This window comes from Budorcas taxicolor, chromosome 5, assembly GCF_023091745.1.
Source record: "Budorcas taxicolor isolate Tak-1 chromosome 5, Takin1.1, whole genome shotgun sequence".
Classification (NCBI taxonomy): Eukaryota; Metazoa; Chordata; class Mammalia; order Artiodactyla; family Bovidae; genus Budorcas; species Budorcas taxicolor.
Genome location: NC_068914.1, coordinates 133,346,760 through 133,362,112, shown reverse-complemented (window position 1 = coordinate 133,362,112; position 15,353 = coordinate 133,346,760). Strand labels below are relative to the sequence as shown.

Sequence of the window (15,353 nt, the reverse complement as noted above, 5' to 3'; positions counted from 1 at the left end):
ACTCAGTCATGTCCAACTCTTAAAACTCTTGAAATTTACTGAAAGGGGTGAGAGAGACATCTTTGTTATTCATAATAAGCTCCTTTTTTCCATATCTGAGTTTAAGCTGGTTCAGTAACTCTTAGTGGGCCACTGAATAGCATCAGGAATGGGGCTGTTTGCTGGGGGAACCAACCACATGACCAGGGTACTGGAAGTTTCAGCATCCATATTTCTTCTCCAACCTCTGGGAAGGGATAAGATTTAGAGTTCAAATTAATTACCTACCACCAATGATTTAATCCATTTTTCCTACATGATAGAACTTCCATCAGTTCAGTTCTCATTCAGTCGCTCAGTCGTGTCCGACTCTTTGCAACCCCATGAATCGCAGCATGCCAGGCCTCCCTGTCCATCAAAAACTCCCCGAGTTCACTCTGGGATGCCATCCAGCCATCTCATCCTCTGTTGTCCCGTTTTCTTCCTGCCCCCAACCCCTCCCAGCATCAGAGTCTTTTCCAATGAGTCAGCTCTTCGCATGAGGTGGCCAAAGTACTGGAGTTTCAGCTTTAGCATCATTCCTTCCGAAGAACACCCAGGTCTGATCTCCTTTAGAATAGACTGGTTGCGTCTCCTTGCAGTCCAAGGGACTCTCAAGAGTCTTCTCCAACACCACAGTTCAAAAACATCAATTCTTTGGCGCTCAGCTTTCTTCACAGTCCAACTTTCACATCCATATTGGTGTTGGGGAAAAACTCCCACACTAACGGTGTCGGAAGTGTTGTGAGTAATACTGCATGCCTCCTCCCACCACTGCACACATCCAAATAATAACAAAATCCTGTCAGTTTCTTCCTTAAACATTTAATAAATCAGGCTATTCCTTTTTTTTTTTTCTATTTCTATAGTCACTGTCCTGCTTCAATCCCTTACCACCTTTGCCCTAGACAAGACTTTACACAGTCAATATAAATTCTCCCTTCTCATATGTTACCTCTTTTGCTTAGAACATTTTCTTCCCCTATCATTTCATGGCAAACAGATGGAGAAAATGTGGAAACAATGACAGGTAATATTTTCTTGTGATCCAAAATCACCGTGGATGGTGACTGCAGTCATAATAAATTAAAAGACACTTACTCCTTGGAAGGAAAGCTATGATAAACCTAGACAGCATATTAAAAAGCAGAGACATCACTTGGCCAACAAAGGTCTGTATAGTCTAAGCTATGGTTTTTCCAGTAGTTATGTACAAATGTGAAAATAGGACTGTAAAGAAGGCTAAGAGTGAAAGAATTGATGCTTTCAAATTGTGATGGAGAAGACTCTTGAGAGTCCGTTGGACAGCAAGGAGGTCAAACCAGTCAGTCCTAGAGGAAATAAACCCTGAATATTCATTGGAAGGACTAGTGCTGAAGCTGAAGCTCCAATACTTCAGCCACTTGATGTGAAGAGCCACCTCATTGGAAAAGAGGGAAAGATTGAAGGCAGGAGGAGAAGGGAATGATAGAGGATATCGTTGGATGGCATCATGGACTCAATGGACATAAATCTGAGCAAACTCCAAGAGACAGTGAAGGACAGGGAAGCCTGGTGTGCTGCAGTCCATGGGCTCTCAAAGAAATGGACATGACTAAGCGACTGAACAGCAGCAACAACAATAACTTGTTGGAGATCACTTGCCCATTTAAAACGTTCAACATTGAGCCTCTCTGGTGGCCCATTGGTTAAGAATCCACCTTGCAATGCAAGGGACCAAGGGACACCAGTTTGATCCCTGGTCTGGGAAGACCCCACATGCAGTGGAGCAGCCAAGCCCATGCACCACAGCTACATGCTCACAAGAGAAGCCACTGTAATGAGAAGCCTGTGTACAGCAGCTAGAGCATAGCCCCGGTTCACCACAGCTAGAGAAAGCCTGTGCACGGTGACAAACACCCAGTGCAGCCATAAACAAATAACAAATAAAATATATTATTTAAAAAAAGAAACAAACTAGTGTTCAGCACCCTTACCATCTCACCTTCCTTTTATTCCCTCAGAGGAAGCACACTGAGGGTAGAAGGGGTGATAGCTGTTTCTTTAGGTGGAAGGTCACACGCTGGCAGACATATGGGTCTTACCTGGGCTTTGTGATCTGGTAAAAGCATGACCCAGTGTATGCTAAGGTAAGATGCATCTTTATCTCTCCAGAGCTAGCATCATAAAGTGAGCCAAGAGGAGTCATTGCTCTAAGAACAATACTTAATAAGCTGTCATTTGCATCTGAAAAGGGAGGCTAAAGACTTATGCTCTCTAGGAAGCTTGAAGACAGTATTAGCAATCCTTGTAAGACTTGTCTTGCTCAAACACTAAATATTCTTGCATGCATGCTAAATCACTTCAGTTGTGTCTGACCCTGTGACCCTATGGACTATAGCCTGCCAGGCTCCTTTGTCCATGGGATTCTCCAGGCAAGAACACTGAAATGGGTCACCATGCCCTCTTTCAGGGGATCTTCCCAACCCAGGGATTGAACCTGTGTCTCCTGAGTCTCCTGCATTGGCAGCCAGAATCGTTACTGCTGAGCCACCAGAGAGGGCAGGTGGGTTCTTTACTACTAGGGCCATTCTAGTGTTATATTAAAAGTGCCCCACAGGCAAAATAAACATTTTACTATGACATAATATAATCCTTTAAAACCTTGATGTCACAATTTAAATTTTAAAATACATTTTAAGATGTATGTGCCTCTACCTTTAAATATGAGCATTAATATTTAGAACAGCAGGGTAGAGATTAATGCTATGTGTATAAGAGAAGACACATGGAAGCCAAAAATTAGCTTCTTGAAGGGTGTTAACTGCTGATTAACTGTGTTAACTGACAAGATTAATATTTTTCATGATTTCATGGTTTAATTAATTGAAAACAAACTAATTGGTTTTTTGAAGTTTAAATGTGTGATTAGAGATTGAAATTTTCTAAATTGAATTTATACGTCTTTGATAATCCCTGAACAGAATCAGAAAGTATTGGTACAAATGAGTCTCCTATCAATCCTACGGGGCCATCCGAGGCTCAATCAGTGTGGCTGCTGTTTTTAGCTGCATGTTATGTCTCCGTAAATGGTGGTAAAACTCATAGTAACACAGAACTTGAGCTGTGCTGCGCTCAGTGGCTCAGTCGTGTCCGACTCTTTGCGACCCCATGGACTGTAGCACAGCAGTCTCTTCTCTCCATGGGATTTTCCAGGCAAGAATGCTGGAGTGGGTTGCCATTTCCTCCTCCAGGGAATCTTCCTGACCGAGAGATGAAACCTGCATCTTCTGCATCTCCTGCAGTGACAGGAGTAAATTTTTTAAAATAAAATCATACAGCCTACATGGAGATACCTTTCCAATGTATCGGGAGGAAACTGACAAATTACAGGAGATTACTCATGGGCACATCCCTGGGAGCCTCTCTAATTGTTAAATAGCTTCTCCTTATAGATTTTTCATTGTGACTGTAGGAGTAGATGTAGCTAAACTCTAAAGCTCGGTGGGCAGCTGAGACTGACAAATCTAATAAGGGACTGATTCACCATGTCTGTGTCTGTCAAGGTCTGCTTGGCTTTGTATCCTGATAATCCCATTTCCTCTCCATTGTTTGACTGGTATTCTTTCAGAAGCGTAGCCATGTTACCTCCTGTCCTTCCAGCTCAATCCCGCTGCTCTTCCTTTTTCACTGTAATGATGGAGATACTACTTTGGAAAATTCAAATACGCATTCTTTCCTAGCTTTTCAAGCCCATGACATTTATTCTAGTTGGCCCAAGAATTCATCCCACCTGGAGAAGATTAAGACATGTTGCAAGTAGGATGATGTCATAGCTTTTGACATGGAAAACAGGATTTTTCCAATTCCTTAAATTTCCTTTCAGTGTATCAAGAACACTGGTGGATAAAGAGAAGGAAGACGTTAACAGTTCATCCAGAAATGTGTGTCTGTAGTTTTTTTCCCTGGACTGCTAATCAAAGATGTAAAAGAAAGTAAGCAAGTGAGGGTAAATGAGGCCAGAAAGACTTTTTGTGTCCTCTTCTCATTTAAGGCTCTGAGCCTTACATGCTCCTCCTCATATGACTTTATAGAGGAAACATTATTTTTCTCATTTTAAAAATTGAGGCAAGTGGAAGTGAGCAATTTGCTTGAAATTATACAGATGGCAAAGACCTGGGCTTGAACCCAGGACAGTCTGACTAATCACTCTTCACAATACCATACTATCAATAAGCACTTCTGTGCTGTCTCTGTAAACATTGTGCACAATAAAAAAATTAATTAAAGTAGTAAAAACTAAAAGTCAATAAAATTTTAATACTTTGCACTTATGGAATAAACGAGTTTCTGTTTGCATTGTTAATGTGGTATCAGAGTATGACACTTGCTATGCTGGCTTAGCAGTCTATTAAAACCTCCTAAACTTTTGAGTGCAAGGAGATCCAACCAGTCCATCCTGAAGGAGATCGGCCCTGGGATTTCTTTGGAGGGAATGATGCTGAAGCTGAAACTCCAGTACTTTGGCCACCTCATGCGAAGAGTTGACTCATTGGAAAAGACTCTGATGCTGGGAGGGATTGGGGGCAGGAGGAGAAGGGGACGACAGAGGATGAGATGGCTGGATGGCATCACTGACTCGATGGACGTGAGTCTGAGTGTATTCCTGGAGTTGGTGATGGACAGGGAGGCCTGGCGTGCTGCGATTCATGGAGTCGCAAAGAGTCGGGCACGACTGAGCGACTGAACTGAACTGAACTGAAACTTTTGAGTGGAAATAAAGATTTAATATGTAACTTGAACTTCTATGTTGTCTTGTTAAAAAACAAGTTTGAGTTGTACTTTTGTCCAGTTGCATCCAAACTAAAAGCATTTTGTTTTTCTCTTGTATGAATCTCTTGAACTCTTTTGTTATTATTGATAATCATAAATGTTAATATAATTTCTCATCTAAACTTATCAAGTACCATAAACTTCTACATAGATCTGTAATTTCTTTCAGCCTGTCAGGAAGTAAATTAATTGCAACAATAGGTATGCTCTTTGAAACTCATTTAAACAGGGTACTTTGTTCATATTCCAGCCATTCCCTTAGAGATGGTATAAATATTTAAAAATTGTTTTGGGAACCAAACTCTTTATATGTAGGTGTATTTAGAGTCTTCGTGTTATTTAATCCCACCATCCAAAAGAATATAAACTATCTCTCTCAACTAGATGTTATCGTCACTTTTAGATGCTTAGCTCTTCATTTACATGTTTTAAAGGATTATTTCATAGTAGTTTATTTGAATTAAATAGGACACTTTTCACATCAGCTTTTAAAATTTGAGGTTTCATTCTCTTTTATTTATTTTTTTGCCGACTTGATGTCTCTGGTGTAAGGCTTGCTTTTGCTTGTAAACCTACAGTGTTACCAGTTAAATAATGTCACTGTTCAAGTCATGTTAACCACTCTGGATTAAAAACGCTCTTGAGCAATTCAGCAGTGGTTGTGAATCATTGAAATTTGGAAAAATAATCAGCACCACGTGACAGTTGCATAAAATATGGTGGATCTGGTTTTTAATGTACAAGATCTTGGTTAGAAAATGAAGGTGGTTTGGTGGAGAATGGACATGTGTCTGTGTGGCTGAGTCCTTTCACTGTTCACCTGAAAAGATCACAATATTGTTAATCAGCTATATCTCAATACAAAATAAAACATTTTTAAAAAAAGAAAAAGAAAATGAAGGTGAACCCCTTGTACAATTTCATGCATGAGATAGCATCAAGCAGAGGGAGGAAAAAGCGAAGAGTGGGGAATATGCAAATCCTAATTTCCCAGAAAAATGGGGGCAGGCAAAATTTAAATCTAAGGAAAGTGATAAAATAGAAACAATTACATTAAATCAGTTATAGAAAACAAGTCACACCTTTTACTGTAATTTTATAGAGTGGATTTTTTTCAATATCCTATTTGATTAAAAAAAAGTAAATTTTATGGTCAACTTAATGTATCTTTCTTAATCAAACACTCAAGTAGTGCCTTTTTTTCTGCCTGGTTGGTGTTAGCTGCCTGAGCTAACATATTTGTCTGTTGTATCACTTTCAAAATATTATTATTCCCTTTGGTAGGAATCTACTTATAATTCATAACTTGAAATGAGATAAATTTCTTATCTTTCATTCTAATGTAATCAATTATTTGATAACTCCGCAAGCATGTACTTTTATTATCACCAGTCACTTGCTATTTTGGACATGGTTCATTTGTTTTTATTTCCCTAGGTATCTGTGATTATGTGAAAATGATGTTGGAGAAAGATTGTGCTTTTATTTTTCAGAAAAAATGTCCAAGCGTTGGACTGGGGAATCATGCTGTTGTCAGTAACAGTCATAGCTGAAAGTTTCATGATTTCCAGTAAATAATCTGGGTGACCATAATTATATAGGATCTAGAAAAGATTGTTAAATTCGTGAAAATAAGTTATGGACTATGCATCATGTAGGACTGGATTTGTCTGAAACTGATAGAAATCTACAAATGACAATGTCGTAAGCAACATGGGGGTTTTCTGTCTCAGGCGAACAGAATCTTAGTGTTACCTGTCCAGGGTGGGCATGATGCCTGCATAATCATTGGGGATCGAAATGCCTTTTCTCTTATTGCTGGGCCATAGTCACTATGTGGCTTCCATGTTATGGTCACATGTGACTGATTAAGCTCCAGTCTCTTATTTATTGAAGAAGGAAATGGCAACCTACTCAAGTATTCTTGCCTGGGAGATCCCATGGACAGAGGAGCCTTGTGGGCTATAGTCCACGGGGGTCTCAAGAGTGGGACGTGATTTAGTAACTAAACCTCCACCACCAGGCCTTATTTATGGCCCAGCCAGTGAAAAAGAAGAATTCCAAAAGGACAAACTTCAACCATGAAGGAGTGGGGGGAATGTACGTCAGGGACAATTTCCAATCTCAGTCACAAAATTATTAACCTAAATTATCTCAAACCTAAAGGTATAATACTGAGTTTTAAAAAACACTGATATTCATATTTTTGATGGTAAAACTATGGCACATATAGCTATTTACACCAATTATTTTACCAAATAATTTAGATATAAGAAAAGACATTTATAAGACAAGGTGTTGTAGGGAAAAAGTTAGAAAGAGAGCCTTAGAAACATAAAATACAAGAAAGATATGAAATATACTTTAAATTATTGTGATTTTAAAGTATATTTTGTAGGAAAACTGTGCTCTTAACGTACCAAAACTACTCAGGAGAGGTTGAATAAAAGAGAGTAACCAAGTTTTGTCTTTAAAAGAATATGAAAGTGTTAGTTGCTCAGTCTTGTCCAACCACATGGACTACAGCCTGCCAGGCTCCTCTCTCCATGGAATTCTACAGGCAAGAATACTGGAATGAGTAGCTATTCCATTTTACAGGGGATCTCCCAAGCCCAGGGATTGAACCCGGGTCTCCCACATTGCAGGCAGGTTCTTTACCATCTGAGCCACCAGGGAAGTGCAATATATTTCTTTTAAAAAAGTTGTTTAATATTAGGAGGATGTGATATCTCTATGAGGGCAGGAATTTATATTTTGTTCACAGTTATAATCTTGGCACCTGGAAAACTGCCTCCTACAAAGTAGTGTTAAATACACATTTGTTGAGTTATCAAATGATTGATTAATTACATTAGCCTGAAAAACAAGAAATATAAATTGCAAGTAGATTCCTAAAAAAGGGAATACATTTGATGCTGATTAACAATAACAAAATAAAACAAAAATAACACAGTACATGAGATCACTTCCTCAACTTATTCAACAATATATTATGAGAAACCTCTAAGAAAAGAGCAACTTAAGTATATATGAGATTCACTGGAAATGTCAATATATCCTAATTTCAAAGCTCCCAAGTTTCATCAAAGTAGAAAAAATGATCGGCATCAACTTATATAGAGTGTAAAAACTTTTCAGCAGCAAATCACAAGAAAAGATATGAGCTGGCCAGCAACAGAGTCATGAAATGGTGGAAAATGTGATGAAGTAGGTGCTGAATTTAAGGAAGAAAAGCAAAGAAGTGTATGCACTTATCATTATGCATGTTGTTTGAATTTATAAGTTGTAATGTTTTCTGAATAAGTGAAAATGTCAAAAGCTCTCAATTCTGCCATGTCTTTATATGACACTACTCAGGAATATGCAAAAGGATGAATAATTCTCCAAATATGTAACCAGAACAAAAGCATTAGGAGTGGGCTAAGAAAGGTATAAAACATGGCTTGATGTATTCTTATTCTTTGTGTAATTGAGACACATCTAGAGATTACTGAATTTTCTAATATGCAGGTGACTGGTAAATTAAGTATGTGGCTGACAGATTCCAAATTTAAAATTATAATTTTTAAATACTGTTTTTTTAAAAAAAATTCTCTCTATTATTAGAATTCTTTCTCATGACCAATAAGCCAATTTTATTACAGAATCCTTTTTCGTTGCCTTCAAAAAAGAAACATTATTTTACATTTTGTCAGAGAAAGATGATAAATATTTTAATGGATTTGGGAAAAAGAGACAAAATATATCACAGACTCATCTTCAAAGCTTTCAAAGAACACATACCTCTTCAAAATGTCTGGTGTCATGAATTTTTATTTCAGAAATGAATACTTAGAGAAAGCAACTCTGTGATAATCACTGAGAGTATAGTTGTTTCTTTTTTGTTCTTGCTACTCCCTGTGTCTGGAAGAGGACCTAGTACATAGTAGATGCTCAATAAATACTTCATGTATGGTGGATTGAACAACTGACTAAAAGGTTAATTAGATGCTTATATAATCCTGGAACTTCAATTTACTGAAATTCTGCAAAGTTTAACTTCATTTATGAGTGTATCCACATAATCAGCTTTGGAAGCTGATGTATTTAATGTGATATTCATAATAACACTCAGAACTGGCACTTGAATATTTCGAATTGGCCAATTGTTCCAGCAAGAGCAGATGACTCATTTCCATTCCACTTTATCCTTAAGATTACTTTTAAAATACCACAGAGAAACATATTAGTGACTGGCATTGATAGATATTGGGAAATGATTGGTAACCAAATTGATGGAAGTGGAAGGGCTCAGTGGCACTGGGAAGAAATTTCCTAATCTGTGGAGAGAAAGTGACATTTCCCTAATCATATCCCCTACAAGGTCTTTGCTGCAATTTCCTACATTCCTATAATTCACATTTTAGATTGAAGCCTCTCACTTTTAACATATACAGCTTTGGTTATAAGTTGATGTGATGTTACTATTACTGCTGGGAATGATGTTCAGGAAATTAATATTATTTTATTAAAAGCTTCCAATATTATTCAAATTAATGATTGACTTACAGGATTACTCTGAAGCTTCCCATAAAACTTTAATCTTGTTTTTTTTTTTTTTTTAAGTCCTTATGTAACTACTGCTCTGTGATTCCAGAGAATCACAACATGATTTCTAAGCTTTCACATTCAGCCTACGTAGGTATCTTGGGAATGGGAGTGTAATAGGTGTTTTTAATTGATTGGAGAATTAAAATTTCATAATAGGACTGAATGATGAGTTTCTAAGAAATAGTTTGCCAGTTGACCTTAAAGGAAACCCAATAGAATTGTGGTGCAACTCTACTGAAATTATTCTCCTTAAGGTTTCAATGGGGGCTTTGCCAATTTTCCTCAGTTCTGATAATTTATAACATCTCTGTTAATTTTTTATTATTTCATCTCCACTGTCCTCTGAGTTTTGTGTCTTTCCTTTGTACCCTTCTCTCTGGCTGCTTTTACTTTTTTTCCTTCACTTTTGGATCGTCTGTTCTCTACTGAGTCAGTATTTGTTAGTATTGACTTCCTGGCTCCCTGTACGTAATTTTAGGTTTTCAGTGTTCATTTCCTTGCTTAACTTCATCTCGAGTGTATGTCTGTGCTTGCATACATGCATAGACATCTATGCTCGCGTCTGTGTCGTGTCTACGCTTTACTAAGATTTATGAGCCCCTCTGCTCCTAGCGTGGCATGGATCTCTCACCCAAGAGAGGACAGCCTGCCACACTCCCTATCCTACCACATTTCTAAAATGTCACACCTCTACTTTTATCCCTTCTCATGATGAAGTTAAAATTCCTTAACATTTCCTAGAGGTTTTCCAGGATAGGGTCCAGGCTTACCTATCCATGACCACATTTTATCATTTGCTCTCTAACAATATTGTTTTGGGGGCTTCCCAGGTGGCTCAGTGGTAAACAATCTGCCTGCCAATGCAGGAGATGCAAGTTTGATTCCTGGGTCAAGAAGATCACCTAGAGATGGAAATGGTAACCCCCTTTAGTATTCTTGCCTGGGAAATCCCATGGAGAGAGGAACCCAGCGGGCTACATTTCCATGAGATTGCAGGAGATTCAGACATGACTTAGCAGTTGAACAACAGCAATACTGTATTCAGTTCTTCAAATGCACTCCGTTCTTTCTCCTTCCATATGCTTCCCTGGGTGTGCACCACAGCCTCTCCCTAATGGATAATGCCTTTTACCCTCAAGACTTTGCATATCCTTCCTTCAAAAGACCTTCACTGTCATCTTATGGCTTACAGATGGTACAGCTACCTGCCTTTTGGCCTCTTGTACTTACTATCAGAATCCCTGATATCCCCTATATTTTAATTATCTATTGACTTAATTCCCTACTGACTTCATTCCCTATTTCTGGAGGATAACACCTGAGACTTGTTCTTTTTTTTTTTTTTTTTGGTACAGAAAAATGCCAAGTATGAATTAAGCACCCAATTTTAAAAATTGTTTTTATTTTTTAATTTACTTTTGCTGGTCTTCGTTGCTGTGGGGGCTTTTCTGTAGTTGCAGTGCACGGGCTTCTCATTGCAGCGGCTTCTCTTGTTATGGCGCATGGGCACTATAGGCATGTGGGCTTCAGTAGCTGCAGCATGTGGGCTCAATAGTTGGCGGCACATGGGCTCTTGAGCACAGGGTCAATAGCTGTGGCACTCAGGCTAAGTTGCCCTGTGGCATATGGGATCTTTCCAGATCAGGGATCGAACCCATGTCTCCTGCATTGGCAGGTGGATTCTTTACCACTAAGCGACCAGGGAAGCCCCAATTTTGTTTTTTTCTTAATAAATAAAAAATCGGTATTTTTTCTTTCAGCATCAAAGTCCAAAGATTCAAAGCTATTAATATTTTCTTTCTGACTTGCCTCAATTTCTATGGATTTTCTCCAAATACTTGAATTTAGGATAACATAATACAAAATAATTCATTTTAAGCTAATTGAAATTTTATTTTTAAAATATAAAATTACCTTTGAGCATTGCCTTGACCATCCCCAACAAATTATACATATAACTCATTACCATTACTTCCTAAACAGTTTATAATTACACATATTTTTTTGCCCAATGTATTATGAGGCTGTTTTTCAATTATTAACTAATCAGATCCTTTTGAAAAAATATTTCTTTTGGAAATACTAGTTTTATTTGTTTGCAAAGAAAGACTAGAAGTAGCATATTTTTGGTACTTTGAAATTTAAGTTTTTTGCAAGGTATATATTGTTTTTAAAGGGTCATGCGCATTAGTTAATTTTCTATTGAAAATTTCACAAAATTTGATATATATAAAATTCTGAATTCATTTATTCTAATTTTTATGTGCTGTGTGCTGTGCTTAATTGCTCAGTTGTGTCTTACTCTTTGCGACCCCAAGGACTGTAGCCCTGCAGGCTCCTCTGTCCATGGGATTCTCCAGGCAAGATACTGGAGTGGGGTGCCATGCCCTCCTCCAGGGGATCTTCCCAACCCAGGGATTGAACCCAGGTCTCCCGCACCACAGGTGGATTCTTTACCATTTGAGCCACCAGGGAAGCCTAAATATAATCAGATATTTTCTATATAATTGATTAGGGGCTGAGAAATGTGTATAGAATTGGGCCTATGTCAAATTATCACTCGATTCCAAGAATTTGTCTTTCTGTATTTTGATACATTTTAGGATTTTCATCTCATTACTTTATGATTCTCTTTTATCCATGTTAAAAACAATCTTTCGATTCTACTTTGTTCAAATTAACATAGCTTTTTGTCTCATTTTCTCGATGCTTCCAAATGCACTGTCACCCACCGTTTGGTTTTACCTTTCCATGCTGTTTTGTTTTGGTTGTCTATCTTTTAAGTAGAGATTATTTGATTTGGAGTGCTATGAAATGTCTTTTCCATTTCTCCACAAGCCAAATGAGAGAGGATTCAAGGGGGCCCTTTAAAGAGCTTGCCTTGTGTATTTCGGTCTGAGGCACAGATATTGCTGCTAGAAAAACCTGAAGTCTGGCTACCTTAGGGATAGCTTGCTATTGCTGAAAGCCTTTGGAAGGAAGAATTCATTCAGGCTTCCTGGGGATGCCAGAGGGGCCACATGGAAGAGAAAGAATACCTGGAGCTACCTTGGAGGGGCTCTAGGCTCTTGAGAGAGTGGAATGGGCCTCAGAAAGTCAGGGTGAGGTCATCAATGTCCAGGCAGAGGCGACCACACCCATTTAAAGAGAGCAGAAGTGAGGGATTCCATTGCCAGTGATGGGACTCCATGGAAAGTCCAACCACTGTCCAGGAGAAGAATCAGCCTTATAATTCCTGCCAAGCCAGGGTATACCAGTGCCAGATTCTACTGATGGCTATTAAAGGAGAACCTTCTTGGCCTTCCCTCTTTCTAATATGCTTTCCTGAAATCTAGATGCTCTAGAACCAGCCAACCGATGGGAAGAAGGGCAGTGAGTGAGAACAAGAGAGCTAGAAACCTTCCCATGCGAGCTTCCTCTCTAAGGAAGGGAGGAGGGGAGGAGCTTTAAATTGTTTGGAGTCTTGATTGTTTCTTGGGAATGATCATTTAAGTACCCAAATTAAACATTTTGTGACTAAAGATGACTAGAGGAACTTTTTTCTGAGAGTGATCAAAAAAGTCATGGCATCTGCTTTGAATTAACCTGACAGAACAGATTTGAATGGGCAGAGGGAAAAGAATAGCTTTCTGTTACTCTTTAGGGAGCCTAATCAATAGCTGCCGGTGACATTACAGTTTTCCCTGTGTGTATTTTCCCCACATTCCCCTGGTTTTCTCGCATGCTGGTGTGTATCGGAACACCTGGAGAACTCAGGACAAACACAGTAGAGCAGGCTCATTGAAGAGGACAGGCCTGAGCCTTTGAGTTTATGCCCAGTTCTCAGGTGATTCTGATTCCAATCAAAGTTTCAGAACCGCTGTCTTGGATATACTATAGTGGAATAGTAGATGAGGCTGTCATAAGCTGCTTGCTTAATGCAAATTAAATCAGAATTCCCTCTGGATGCTACCTGTCATTCCTATGTTTCTCAAATTGCTGGTTCTTCCTATCTATATCTTAACAAACTTATTCCTGTGTCTCTTTCCTTTACATCCCTAAGAGCTAGTGTTCTTATCACCATTCCATCATTTCATATCTAATTATAATTAGGAAGCCTTGTATTTTGTTATAATCCTATGGATCACTGGTGGCTCAGACAGTAAAGTCTGCCTGCAATGCAGGAGACCCAGGGTTGATCCCTGGCTAGAGAAGATACCCTGGAGAAGACAATGGCAACCCACTTCAGTGTTCTTGCCTGGGGAATTCTGTGGACAGAGAAGCCTGGTGGATTATAGTCTATGGTGTTGCAAAGAGTCAGACAACTCGACCGAGTGACTAAGCATGCACTATGGATAGTCAGACAGTATGATCAATGTCCCAGAAAAGGACATTGTCCTTGATACAGTGATCTCTTAATTAAAGAAGATTTCACCATTATTTTTTTAGATTTATTCTTTTCATTTTTTCCCTATAGCCTTCCATGTTAATATAAATTATTTTATAAAACCTACTTAGTTTTCATTTAGGCTTTTTATTTTCGTGCTCTGTTTCAGCTATTTTTTTTCATTCTTTTGTATTTATCGTTAACATCCTGCTGCTGCTGCTGCTAAGTCGCTTCAGTCGTCTCCGACTCTGTGCGACCCCATAGATGGCAGCCCACCAGGCTCCGCCTTCCCTGGGATTCTCTAAGCAAGAACACTGGAGTGGGTTGCCATTTCCTTTTCCAATGCATGAAAGTGAAAAGTGAAAGTGAAGTCGCTCAGTCATGACCCCATGGACTGCAGCCCACCAGGCCCCCATGGGATTTTCCAGGCAAGAGTACTGGAGTGGGGTGCCATTGCCTTCTCCTTGTTAACATCCTAATATTCATTAAAAATATGGAGTGCTTCATGAATTTACATGTCATCTTTTGGCAGGGCCATGCTGATCTTCTCTGTATTGTTCCAGTTTTAGTACATGCACTGAGCAATCTCTCAGCCAACATTTTAGAAAATATACTTGCTGTATTTATGGAGGTCATTGGGTTGTATGTTAGTTTTCTGTGGCTGCTGTAACAAATTACCATAAATGTGGTGGCTAAAAGCAACAGAAATTTATCCTCTCCCAGTTCAGGAGGCCAGAAATCTAAAATTTGTTCCATTGGGACCTAAATCAAGGTGCTACACAGGGCTGTTCACCTTTCAGAGGCTCAAGAGGAATACTCTGTTCCTTGCCTCTTTCGGCTTCTGTGCTGCTAGCATACCTTTGCTTTTCACCACATTGTCAACATTTTCAAATCTCTACAGCTATTTAGTTAGCATTTATATTACAACTATATACTTAGCTTTTATATTGTATTAGCTATTATAAGTAGTCTCAAAATGATTTAAAGGATGTACATAGGTTATATGCAAATAGTACACCATTTTATATGAGGGTCTGGAGCATCCTCGGATTTTGATGTCTGGTGGGTTTTGTTCCCTCTTTTTATGGATGTCTGTCTCAGAATTCCCTCTCCTCTCTCTTATAAGGATATACGTGATATCATTTAGGGCCCATAAGAAAGATAAGAAAAGTTCTTCCTCTCAGTAGCTTTAACTTGATTGTATCTTTTGCCATATAAGGTAATACATTTGTCCCTTGGTGTCTGCTGTTGTTGTCACCAAGTCATGTCTGACTCTTTGCGACCCCATAGAATGCAGCATGCCAGGCTCCCCTTTGCCCTTTACCATTGCCCAGAGTTTGTTCAATCCCATGTCCACTGAGTCAGTGATGCCATCCAACCATCTCATCTTCTGTCGACCGCTTCCCCTCCTGCCTTCAATCTTTCCCAGCATCGTGGTTTTTTCCGATGAGTCAGTTCTTCACATCAGTTGGCCAAAGTATTGGAACTTCAGCTTCAGCTTAAGTCCTTCCAATGACTATTCAGGACTGATTTCCTTTAGGATTGACTGGTTTGATCTCTTTGCAGT

At 38.9% G+C, this 15,353-nt stretch overlaps 1 non-coding gene across 1 annotated transcript; it reads right to left on the bottom strand.

The window, feature by feature from the left end:
* Positions 1–14,273: 14,273 nt before the first annotated feature.
* Positions 14,274–14,375, bottom strand: LOC128049103 (U6 spliceosomal RNA). Its single transcript, XR_008199474.1, has one exon. It is a non-coding gene; the product is annotated as a U6 spliceosomal RNA (small nuclear RNA).
* Between the last annotated feature and the right edge of the window lie 978 nt (positions 14,376–15,353).